This window comes from Pseudophryne corroboree, chromosome 3, assembly GCF_028390025.1.
Source record: "Pseudophryne corroboree isolate aPseCor3 chromosome 3, aPseCor3.hap2, whole genome shotgun sequence".
Lineage (NCBI taxonomy): Eukaryota > Metazoa > Chordata > Amphibia > Anura > Myobatrachidae > Pseudophryne > Pseudophryne corroboree.
Genome location: NC_086446.1, coordinates 482848340 through 482860775, shown reverse-complemented (window position 1 = coordinate 482860775; position 12436 = coordinate 482848340).

Here is a 12436-nt window from a genome sequence, read left to right as displayed (position 1 = left end):
CTAAAACTCCTAAAGAGAACAAGAGTTCATGCAATCCTCATTGCTCCGGACTGGCCAAGAAGGACTTGGTACACGGATCTTCTGGATCTGCTGCTGGAAGATCCGAGGCCTCTTCCTCTTCGGTAGGACCTTCTGCAACAGGGGGCCGTTCGCTTATCAAGACTTACCACGGCTACGTTTGACGGCATGGAGGTTGAACGCCAGATATTAGCTCGGGAGGGCATTCCGAACAAGGTTATTCCTACCCTGATACAGGCTAGGAAAGGAGTTACGTCTAAACATTACTATCGCATTTGGAAAAAGTATGCAACTTGGTGTGAATCCAAGAAGTTTCCTACAGTGGAATTTCAACTGGGACGGGTTCTCCTCTTCCTGCAAGCAGGTGTGGATATGGGCCTGAGTTTGGGATCCATTAAGGTCCAGATTTCAGCCTTACCCGTTTTCTTCCAGAAACAACTGGCTTCCCTCCATGAGGTTCAGACTTTATTTAAAGGGGTTCTACACATCCAGCCTCCCTTTGTGCCGCCTACGGCACCCTGGGATCATAACATGGTGTTAAAGGTCCTCCAGTTGGATTGCTTCGAGCCTCTAAAGGAGGTTGAGGTCAAGTTTCTCACGTGGAAGGCTGTCACATTGTTGGCTTTAGCTTCTGCTAGACGCGTGTCGGAGTTGGGGGCTTTGTCTTGTAAAAGTCCCTACTTGATCTTCCATGAAAATAGAGCTGAGCTCCAGACACGTCAGCAGTTCCTTACAAAGGTTGTGTCTGCTTTTCATATCAGCAAACCTATTGTGGTGCCAGTTGCTACTGACTCCTCAATTCCATCAAAGTCCTTGGATGTAAGGGCTCTGAAAATTTATGTGAAGAGGACTGCTCGTCACAGAAAATCAGACTCTTTGTCCTGTATGATCCCAAGAAAATTGGCTATCCTGCTTCTAAGCAGACGATCTTTTGCTAGATCAGGATCACTATCCAGCATGCGTATTCTACGGCAGGAATGCCGTGTCCAAAATCTGTTAAGGCACACTCTACTCGTAAAGTGGGTTCTTCCTGGGACGACTGCCCGGGGTGTATCGGCTTTACAGCTTTGCCGAGCGCCTACTGGGTCGAACACGTTTGCTAAGTTCTACAGGTTCGATACTTTGGCCTCTGAGGACCTAAAATTTGGTCAATCAGTTCTGCACGGGCCTCCGCGCTCTCCCTCCGATCTGGGAGCTTTGGTACATCCCCATGGTACTAATGTGAACCCCAGCATCCTCTAGGACGTAAGAGAAAATAGGATTTTAAATACCTACCGGTAAATCCTTTTCTCATAGTCCGTAGAGGATGCCCAGCGCTTCGTTATCCTGCAGTGCTTATTTGGTTCAGTACTGCATTGTTCTTTGTTAAGTACTGCGTTATTACTTGGTTTGGTAATGTTATTCAGCTGTTGCTGAGTTTTCAAGCTATTTAGCTTGGTTTGCCTTTTTTGTGTGAGCTGGTGTGAATATACCCACTATCTATGTAAAATCCTTCTCTCAAAGTTGTCCGTCTCCTCGGGCACAGTTTCTAGACTGAGTCTGGTAGGAGGGGCATAGAGGGAGGAGCCAGCCCACACTATTAAACTCTTAAAGTGCCAGTGGCTCCTAGTGGACCCATCTATACCCCATGGTACTAACGTGGACCCCAGCATCCTCTATGGATTACGAGAAAAGGATTTACCGGTAGATACATTCTGGATGGAAATCTGATAATGTAACACCATGTAGGTGATAATCAACTTCTTTCTTTTTCAATTTAAGAAATGCATAATCTAGAGCTACATAATAAACACTAGTGGTTTCAAGCAAAGTGTCTCTGTACTACCACCATGGTTCCCCATGATAATGTCGATATTATCTTAAACCATAAAGCTATACCTCTAAACACAGTTTTATCAAGGAGCCGCTGCGGCCGCTAGACTTAATACACATACTACGCACTTTGCACGCTATTTGCGTACAGAGTCCCGTAAGTTGTACGGACTTAACGTACACACGCCGCGCTGGGGGTACAACGTACACACAGCGCGCGCATTCTCTATTGATAAACTTTAAACCTTATTAGTAATACAATGCAATGATATGATTAGTCTTTAAACCTTATGCAGCAAAGCACTGCAATGATGTTAGACCTTAAACCTTATGCAGCGCTGACGGTATAAAGTACCCGCAGTGCGTACACCTTATTAATTGTTATGATTCCAGCACTCTGGTCTGGGGAGATCTTATAGCAAGGACCTGAGCACTGGAACGTAATGCTGGGAAAGGGAGCGGGAACGGGAATAGCCCTTGGCGCCCTATCTCCGTTGTCTCGCCCGTGCTGTCAGAAATCTCTTGCGAGACTATGGTTGCTTGAGCCCATGGCAGCCGCGTTTGAAGGGCGGATTACGTCTGCCCAACTCCGATGCCCCCTCAGGTCTTAATGGGAGACAAAGAGAAATCCGAGACAGGGTGATAACAAGGGGCCCTCTAACTAAACAACAAAGCCAGGGGCTACAAACTAACCTAAAACTAGAATATGTGCGGAAAACCGTCAGGGAAAAGGACAACCAAAATACCCACTTGTCCACTCTCCTACCCGGCACCGCCGAGTTCCGGAGAGGACTTGTGGAAGCGGAAACCTCCGCAAATGCTCCGAAACAGAATACAAAATGAAGCGGGCTAGGCCGCAGCACGCGGCAGAGCCGCAACTCACGAAAACCACACGAGATCCTCTGGCGACTATTGCGGGCAATTGAGGACCAGAAGACTCCTTAGGATGAGATGACAACTCCAAGATTCAGGAACTCTGAGGACAGGAATGACCGGACACAGCAGGACTGGAACAGACGTTCAGCAAACCAAAGCAGCATGCAGGAAGCTATTAGCGGCGTCTGTGTGAAGCACTGAGAAGGTATTTAGCAGGGAGTCCTCCAATCAGATGTTCAGAGCCTGATTAGCATAAATGCTGTGCAGCTGCCTTGCTGCACGACCAGAAGACAAGTGTATGTGTGGTTAACTTGATTGACCCTGCAACGGGGAGCGCGGTCCGCCCGTGGCGTCCCCGTTGCTAGGGTCCAGGCGGCTCAGCGCGCCCGGCATCCCAGCGTTGCTAGGCGCCGGGCCGCGAGGACATCGCGGACCACGACGCCTAACAGTACCCTCCCCCTTGAGGAGGGGTCAACGAACCCCTAAAGCCAGGTTTCTGAGGAAATTCCAGAAAAAATGCTCTCTTGAGTTTAGGGGCATGAAGATCCTTATCCAGGACCCAAGACCTTTCCTCCGGACCATAGCCTTTCCAGTGAACCAAAAAATAAAGCCGACCCCGGGACATTCTAGAATCAAGAACTTTCTCTACCAAGAACTCCTGTTGTCCCTGCACATCCACTGGAGATTTACCCAGAGAGATCCTCCGAGGAAATCTACTGGAAGAAACATATTGTTTCAACAGGGAACAGTGAAAAGTATTTCCAATTCTGAGAGATCTTGGTAAACGTAGCCGAAAGGCAACTGGGTTGACCTTCTTAATAATAAGAAACGGTCCACTACCACCCAAATGACTCGGAATCCGGCTGAATGGGGAAGGTCAACCAAGAAATTCATGGAGATATGAGACCATGGCCTGAGAGGAACAGTTAAAGGCATGAGTTGCCCGATAGGCAACGAACGAGGAACCTTATGCTGTGCACAAACCTGACAGGAATGGACGAATTCCTTAACGTCTTTAGAAAGACTAGGCCACCACACTGAGCGAGAGACTAACTCCAAGGTCTTAGTGATACCCGGATGCCCTGAGACTTTGTTGTCATGAAACTCAGTTAAAACAGTGGCTCTCAAAAATTCAGGGACATAAAGACGACCAGCAGGAGTAAGTCTAGGAGCTTGGTGTTGAAGCTGGTTTAACTGGGTAAATAAATCCTGTGTGAGGCCTGCCCGGATGACCGAAGATGGAACTATGGGGGTAACAACAGGATTGCTATTGTGAACCAGAAGAAAGCTACGTGACAGGGCATCAGCTTTCGTATTCTTGGAACCAGGCCTGAAAGTGATGATAAACCTGAAACGAGTAAAAAATAATGCCCAACGTGCCTGCCGAGCATTAAGCCGTTTAGCTGATTCTATATATTGCAGGTTCTTATGGTCAGTTAAAACCGAAATAGTATGTCTAGCTCCCTCCAGCCAATGCCTCCATTCCTCGAAAGCCCATTTTACTGCCAGTAACTCCCGACTACCAACGTCATAGTTGGATTCAGCGGAGGAGAATTTCCTGGACATAAAGGCACAAGGATGTAACTCCAGAGACTACGGATCTTCTTGAGAAAGGATAGCCACCACTCCAACCTCTGAGGCATCAACCTCCACAATAAAGGGCAATTCCGGATTAGGATGTCTGAGGACAGGAGCCGAGACAAAGGCTTGTTTCAAGGCCTGAAAAGACAACTCCGCTTCATGCGACCAATTGGAAGGATCCGCTCCTTTTTTAGTCAGAGCTACTATGGGAGCAACCAGGTCAGAAAAAGAATGAATGAACCGCCTATAATAATTCGCAAACCCTAAAAAGCGCTGAATTGCTTTTAAATTAGTGGGTTGCGCCCAATTAAGGATGGCCTGGAGCTTCTTCGGTTCCATGGAAAATCCCTGGGGAGAAATTATGTACCCTAAAAAAGATACTTCTGTGATGTGAAAATCACACTTCTCCAGCTTGGCATATAAATGATTCTCACGTAACTTTTGAAGAACCAGACGCACCTGGGTAACATGTTGTTCCATCGATTCAGAATAAATCAAGATGTCGTCTAAATAAACGACCACAAATTTCCCTAGGAAGTCACGGAGAACATCGTTAATGAGGTCTTGAAAAACTGCCGGAGCATTTGACAGGCCGAACGGCATCACCAGGTATTCATAGTAACCCGACTGAGTGCTGAAAGCCGTCTTCCACTCATCCCCAGATTTAATTCGGATGAGGTTGTAAGCTCCCCTAAGGTCAATTTTAGAAAAAATCACGACGGAACGTAACTGATCAAAAAGCACAGAAATTAACGGCAAAGGATAGGTGTTTTTAACGGAGATCTTATTCAGAGCCCTAAAATCAATGCATGGTCTAAGCGAGCCATCTTTTTTCTCCACAAAGAAAAAAACAGCACTTAAAGGAGATTTCGATGGTCTAATAAATCCCTTCTTTAGGCTTTCCTGAATATAATTATTCATGGCCGTGGTTTCTGGCCTGGACAAGGCATATAATCTCCCCTTAGGCAAAGTGGCACCTGGAACTAACTCAATTGCACAATCATAGGGCCGATGGGGAGGCAGAATGTCCGCATTGCCTTTGGAGAAGACATCGGCAAACTCCTGGTATTCCACAGGAATGAGCTCTGGGACGACTACTGCAACTCTGACTGGATACGAGATACATTCTTTAACACAAAAAGTACCCCATTGGGAAATCTCCCCGGACCGCCAATCAATGGTGGGATTATGAAAGGCAAGCCAAGGGTGACCCAATACAACAGGAACTGCCGGGCAATGTGTAAGGTAGAATTCAATATCTTCAGAATGTAAGGCTCCTACTGTAAGTACTACTGGAGGTGTACGGTGAGTAATTACCTCATTGGAAAGCGGACCCCCATCTAAGCCGTGCATGGTGATAAAACGGTAAATGTGGAATGCCTAAGGCCTTAGCCCAAGTTAAATCCATAAAGTTTCCTGCAGCTCCACTGTCGACAAAAGCCGACACCAAAGAACTGAGGCTGCCAAAGGAAACCTTAACAGGGACTAATAGAGAGTTGTTTGAGGAGATAAGCTGCAGACCTAAGTGAACCCCCTCACCATTCACCTGGTCAGAGCGTTTCCGGACTTGTTCGGGCAGTTACGAGCAAAATGTCCCTTATCCCCACAGTACAAACAAAGACCGGATTTTTGTCTTCTGGTTCTTTCCTCAGGAGACAGCCAGGAGAGACCTATCTGCATGGGCTCCTCGACGTCCTCTGGGAAGGTATAAACACAAGGACTAGACCTTACAGTTGTTCCTCTTTCAGCCCTCCGCTCTCGGAGACGACGATCAATCTTTATAGCAAGCTCCATGAGTTTATCAAGAGTCTCAGGAGCGGGGTACTGGAGGAGACTGTCTTTAATAAATTCAGATAAACCGAGGCGAAACTGACTGCGCGGGACGGGTCATTCCAGCCACAGTCGTTCGACCAACGGCGAAACTCGGTACAATAAACCTCCGCTGGATTTCTACCTTGTTTGAGAGCGCGCAGATGTCTCTCAGCGGACGCCTCTCTATCTGGGTCATCATACAAGAGCCCTAATGACTTAAAAAAGGCGTCTACAGATAACAACGCAGGATACTCAGCTTTTAAACCAAATGCCCAGGTCTGAGGATCCCCCTGGAGTAAAGAAATAATAATCCCAACCCGCTAAGATTCGGTACCAGAGGATGTAGGTCTTAAACGAAAATAAAGCTTACAGGCTTCTTTAAAATTAAAAAAATATTTTCTGTCACCGGAAAAACGGTCGGGCAAATGCATCTTTGGTTCAGGGACGCAAAAGATCTTCCTGCGATCTCACCCGAAGAGAAAGATCCTGAACCATCTGAGTAAGTTCTTGAATCTGGTTGACTAAGAGCTGACCGGGATTTGGCCCTAAACCTGTCGGATTCATGAGGCCGATAAACTCTCACAAAAACAGAATGAGAAAAAATAAGTTTTGGTATGGCCGGTAATAATACTAAGATTCCAGCACTCTGGTCTGGGGAGATCTTATAGCAAGGACCTGAGCACTGGAACGTAATGCTGGGAAAGGGAGCGGGAACGGGAATAGCCCCTGGCGCCCTAACTCCGTTGTCTCGCCCGTGCTGTCAGAAATCTCTTGCGAGCTGCGTTTGAAGGGCGGATTACGTCTGCCCAACTCCGATGCCCCCTCAGGTCTTAATGGGAGACAAAGAGAAATCTGAGACAGGGTGATAACAAGGGGCCCTCTAACTAAACAACAAAGCCAGGGGCTACAAACTAACCTAAAACTAGAATATGTACGGAAAACCGCCAGGGAAAAGGACAACCAAAATACCCACTTGTCCACTCTCCTACCCGGCACCGCCGAGTTCCGGAGAGGACTTGTGGAAGCGGAAACCTCCGCAAATGCTCCGAAACAGAATACAAAATGAAGCGGGCTAGGCCACAGCACGCGGCAGAGCCGCAACTCACGAAAACCACACGAGATCCTCTGGTGACTATTGCGGGCAATTGAGGACCAGAAGACTCCTTGGGATGAGATGACAACTCCAAGATTCAGGAACTCTGAGGACAGGAATGACCGGACACAGCAGGACTGGAACAGACGTTCAGCAAACCAAAGCAGCATGCAGGAAGCTATTAGCGGCGTCTGTGTGAAGCACTGAGAAGGTATTTAGCAGGGAGTCCTCCAATCAGATGTTCAGAGCCTGATTAGCATAAATGCCGTGCAGCTGCCTTGCTGCACGACCAGAAGACAAGTGTATGTGTGGTTAACTTGATTGACCCCCGCCCGTGGCGTCCCCGTTGCTAGGGTCCAGGCTGCTCAGCGCGCCCGGCGTCCCAGCGTTGCTAGGGTCCAGGCTGCTCAGCGCGCCCGGCGTCCCAGCGTTGCTAGGGACCCGGCGGCTCAACGCGCACGGCGTCCCAGCGTTGCTAGGGACCCGGCGGCTAGCACGCTCGGCGTCCCTAGTTGCTAGGCGCCGGGCCGCGAGGACATCGCGGACCACGACGCCTAACATTAATACACTCTTAAACTTATAGAGTTATGTAATGTAATACGCTCTAAACCCTAGCAGGGAAATGAGGACACAACACCGATATGTAGTTAACCACAGGGTTCTAAGGCCACAGTGGGTTATTTCGAAAGGGGGTGACAATACAAATTATACACTACAAGGCTAACAAGATAAATCTACAACAGAATAATGGCTACAGAAAATGTACATACGTGAGAATATTCGCAAGCGCAACCTGGACCAGTCCTCCGCTCGTCAGATAGATAGCGTTCAGAGTCTTCTGACCAGCCAGGCAACAACAGGCTTTTCTCTGACATCCTAGTGGATGTTGGGAACTCCGTAAGGACCATGGGGAATAGACGGGCTCCGCAGGACACTGGGCACTCTAAAAGAAAGATTAGGTACTATCTGGTGTGCACTGGCTCCTCCCTCTATGCCCCTCCTCCAGACCTCAGTTAGAATCTGTGCACGGCCAGAGCTGGGTGCTCCTAGTGGGCTCTCCTGAGCTTGCTAGAAAGAAAGTATTTGTTAGGTTTTTTATTTTTAGTGAGATCTGCTGGCAACAGACTCACTGCTTCGTGGGACTGAGGGGAGAGAAGCAAACCTACCTGCGTGCAGCTAGCTTGTGCTTCTTAGGCTACTGGACACCATTAGCTCCAGAGGGTTCGAACACAGGGCCTGACCTCGATCGTCCGTTCCCGGAGCTGCGCCGCCGTCCCCCTTGCAGAGCCAGAAGAGAAGGAGATGAAATCGGCGGCAGAAGACTCCGGTCTTCATTAAGGTAGCGCACAGCACTGCAGCTGTGCGCCATTGCTCCCACTGCACACCACACACTCCGGTCACTGTAGGGTGCAGGGCGCTGGGGGTGGGCACCCTGGGCAGCAATAAGATTACCTTTTGGCACAGTATGCACATAATACAATCTGAGGGGGCGGGGCCTTCTTCCTCAGCACACCAGCGCCATTTTCTCTTCACAGCTCCGCTGGAAGGACGCTCCCCAGGCTCTCCCCTGCAGTATCCTGTACAAGAAGGGTAAAAAAGAGAGGGGGGGGGCACATAAATTTAGGCGCAAATAAGATAATAAGCAGCTATTGGGAAAAATCACTCATTATAGTGTAAATCCCTGTATTATATAGCGCTGTGGTGTGTGCTGGCATACTCTCTCTCTGTCTCCCCAAAGGACTTTGTGGGGTCCTGTCTTCAGTCAGAGCATTCCCTGTGTGTGTGCGGTGTGTCGGTACGGCTGTGTCGACATGTTTGATGAGGGTTACGTGGAGGCGGAGCAAGGGCAGATAAGTGTGGTGTTGCCCCCGACGTGGCCGACACCGGATTGGATGGATATGTGGAAGGTCTTAACAGACAGTGTCAACTCCTTACATAAAAGGTTCGATGACGCAGCAGCCTTGGGACAGCCGGGATCTCAGCCCGCGCCTGCCCAGGCGTCTCAGAGGCCATCAGGGGCTCATAAACGCCCGCTAGCTCAGATGGTAGACACAGATGTCGACACGGAGTCTGACTCCAGTGTAGAAGAGGATGAGACAAATGCACAGTCTACAAAAGCCATCCGCTGCATGATTACTGCAATGAAAAATGTATTGCACATTTGTGATATTAACCCGGTTACTACCAAGAAGGGTATTATGTTTGGGGAGAAAAAGCAGCCAGTGACTTTTCCCCCATCTGATGAATTAAATGAATTGTGTGAGGAAGCGTGGAGTTCCCCCGATAAGAAACTAGTGATTTCTAAGAGGTTACAGATGGCGTACCCTTACCCGCCAACGAACAGGTTACGTTGGGAAACATCCCCTAGGGTGGACAAGGCGCTCACACGCTTATCAAAAAAGGTGGCACTGCCGTCTCAGGATACGGCCGCCTTTAAGGAGCCTGCGGATAGAAAGCAGGAGGCTATCCTGAAGTCTGTGTATACACACTCAGGTACTATACTGAGACCTGCTATTGCTTCAGCATGGATGTGTAGTGCTGCAGCCGCATGGCCGCATGGTCTGATACCCTGTCAGACAACATTGATTCCCTCGACAGGGATACTATTTTGCTAACCATAGAACATATAAAAGACGTCGTCTTATATATGCGGGATGCACAGAGGGACATTTGCCTGCTGGCATCTAGAATTAATGCAATGTCCATTTCGGCCAGGAGATTATTATGGACTCGGCAGTGGACAGGTGATGCTGATTCTAAAAGACACATGGAGGTTTTGCCTTATAAGGGTGAGGAATTGTTTGGGGACGGTCTCTCGGACCTCGTATCCACGGCAACAGCCGGGAAGTCAACTTTTTTACCTCAGGTTCCCTCACAGCCTAAGAAAGCACCGTATTATCATGTACAGTCCTTTCGGCCTCAGAAAGGCAAGCGGATCAGAGGCGCATCCTTTCTGCCCAGAGGCAGGTGTAGAGGAAAGAAGCTGCACCAGGCAGCCAGCTCCCAGGAACAAAAATCCTCCCCCGCTTCCTCTAAGTCCACCGCATGACGCTGGGGCTCCACAAGCGGAGCCGGGTGCGGTGGGGGCGCGTCTCCAAAACTTCAGCAACCAGTGGGTTCGCTCACAAGTGGATCTCTGGGCTGTACAAATTGTATCTCAGGGATACAAGCTGGAGTTCGAGGCGACTCCCCCTCGCCGTTACCTCAAATCAACTTTGCCAGCTGCTCCCAGGGAAAGGGAGGTAGTACTGGCGGCAATTCACAAGCTGTACCTCCAGCAGGTGATAATCAATGTTCCCCTCCTTCAACAGGGACGGGGTTACTATTCCACAATGTTTGTGGTACCGAAACCAGACGGTTCGGTGAGACCCATTCTGAATTTTAAATCCTTGAACACTTATATAAGGAAGTTCAAGTTCAAAATGGAATCGCTCAGGGCGGTCATTGCAAGCCTGGAAGAGGGGGATTTTATGGTGTCGCTGGACATCAAGGATGCTTACTTGCATGTCCCCGTTTACCCACCTCACCAGGAGTACCTCAGGTTTGTGGTACAGGATTGTCATTACCAATTCCAGACGTTGCCGTTTGGTCTGTCCACGGCACCGAGAGCATTTACCAAGGTAATGGCCGAAATGATGATACTCCTTCGGAAGAAGGGAGTTATAATTATCCCGTACTTGGACGATCTCCTTATAAAGGCGAGGTCCAGAGAGCAGTTGTTAGTCAGCGTAGCACTTTCTCGGGAAGTGTTGCAACAGCACGGCTAGATTCTGAATATCCCAAAGTCGCAGCTGATTCCTGCGACGCGTCTGCTCTTCCTGGGCATGATTCTGGACACAGAACAGAAGAAGGTGTTTCTCCCGGTGGAGAAGGCCCAGGAATTGTCATCTCTGGTCAGGGACCTCCTGAAACCAAAACAGGTGTCGGTGCATCACTGCACACGAGTCCTGGGAAAGATGGTGGCTTCTTACGAAGCAATTCCCTTCGGCAGGTTCCAGGATCTTTCAGTGGGATCTGTTAGACAAATGGTCCGGATCGCATCTTCAGATGCATTGGTTGATCACCCTGTCCCCAAGGGCCAGGGTGTCTCTGCTGTGGTGGCCGCAGATTGCTCATCTTCTCGAGGGCCGCAGATTCGGCATACAGGACTGGGCCCTGGTGACCACGGACGCAAGCCTCCGAGGATGGGGGGCAGTCACTCAGGGAAGGAACTTCCAAGGACAGTGGTCAAGTCAGGAGACTTCACTACACATAAATATACTGGAACTAAGGGCCATTTACAACGCCCTGAGTCAAGCAGATCCCATGCTTCAAAACCAACCAGTGCTGATTCAATCAGACAACATCACGGCGGTCGCCCATGTAAACCGCCAGGGCGGCACAAGAAGCAGGATGGCGATGGCAGAAGCCACAAGGATTCTCCGATGTGCGGAAAATCACGTGCTAGCACTGTCAGCAGTGTTCATTCCGGGAGTGGACAACTGGGAAGCAGACTTCCTCAGCAGGCACGACCTCCACCCGAGAGAGTGGGGACTTCATCCAGAAGTCTTCACGCAGATTGTAAACCGTTGGGAAAGGCCACAGGTAGACATGATGGCGTCCCGCCTCAACAAAAAGCTAAAAAAATATTGCGCCAGGTCAAGGGACCCTCAGGCGATAGCTGTGGACGCGCTAGTGACACCGTGGGTGTACCAGTCGGTTTATGTGTTCCCTCCTCTTCCTCTCATACCCAAGGTACTGAGGATAGTAAGAAAGAGAGGAGTAAGAACTATACTCATCGTTCCGGATTGGCCAAGAAGAACTTGGTACCCAGAACTACAAGAAATGATCTCAGAGGACCCATGGCCTCTGCCTCTCAGACAGGACCTGTTACAGCAGGGGCCCTGTCTGTTCCAAGACATACCGCGGCTGCGTTTGACGGCATGGCGGTTGAACGCCGGATCCTAGCGGAAAAGGGCATTCCAGATGAAGTGATTCCTACGCTGATAAAGGCTAGGAAAGACGTGACAGCACAACATTATCACCGAATATGGCGAAAATATGTTGCTTGGTGTGAGGGCAGGGAGGCCCCTACAGAGGAATTCCAGCTGGGTCGATTCCTGCACTTCCTACAGTCAGGAGTGACTATGGGCCTAAAATTAGGATCCATAAAGGTCCAGATTTCGGCCCTATCTATTTTCTTTCAAAAAGAACTGGCTTCACTGCCTGAAGTTCAGACGTTTGTTAAGGGAGTGCAGCATATTC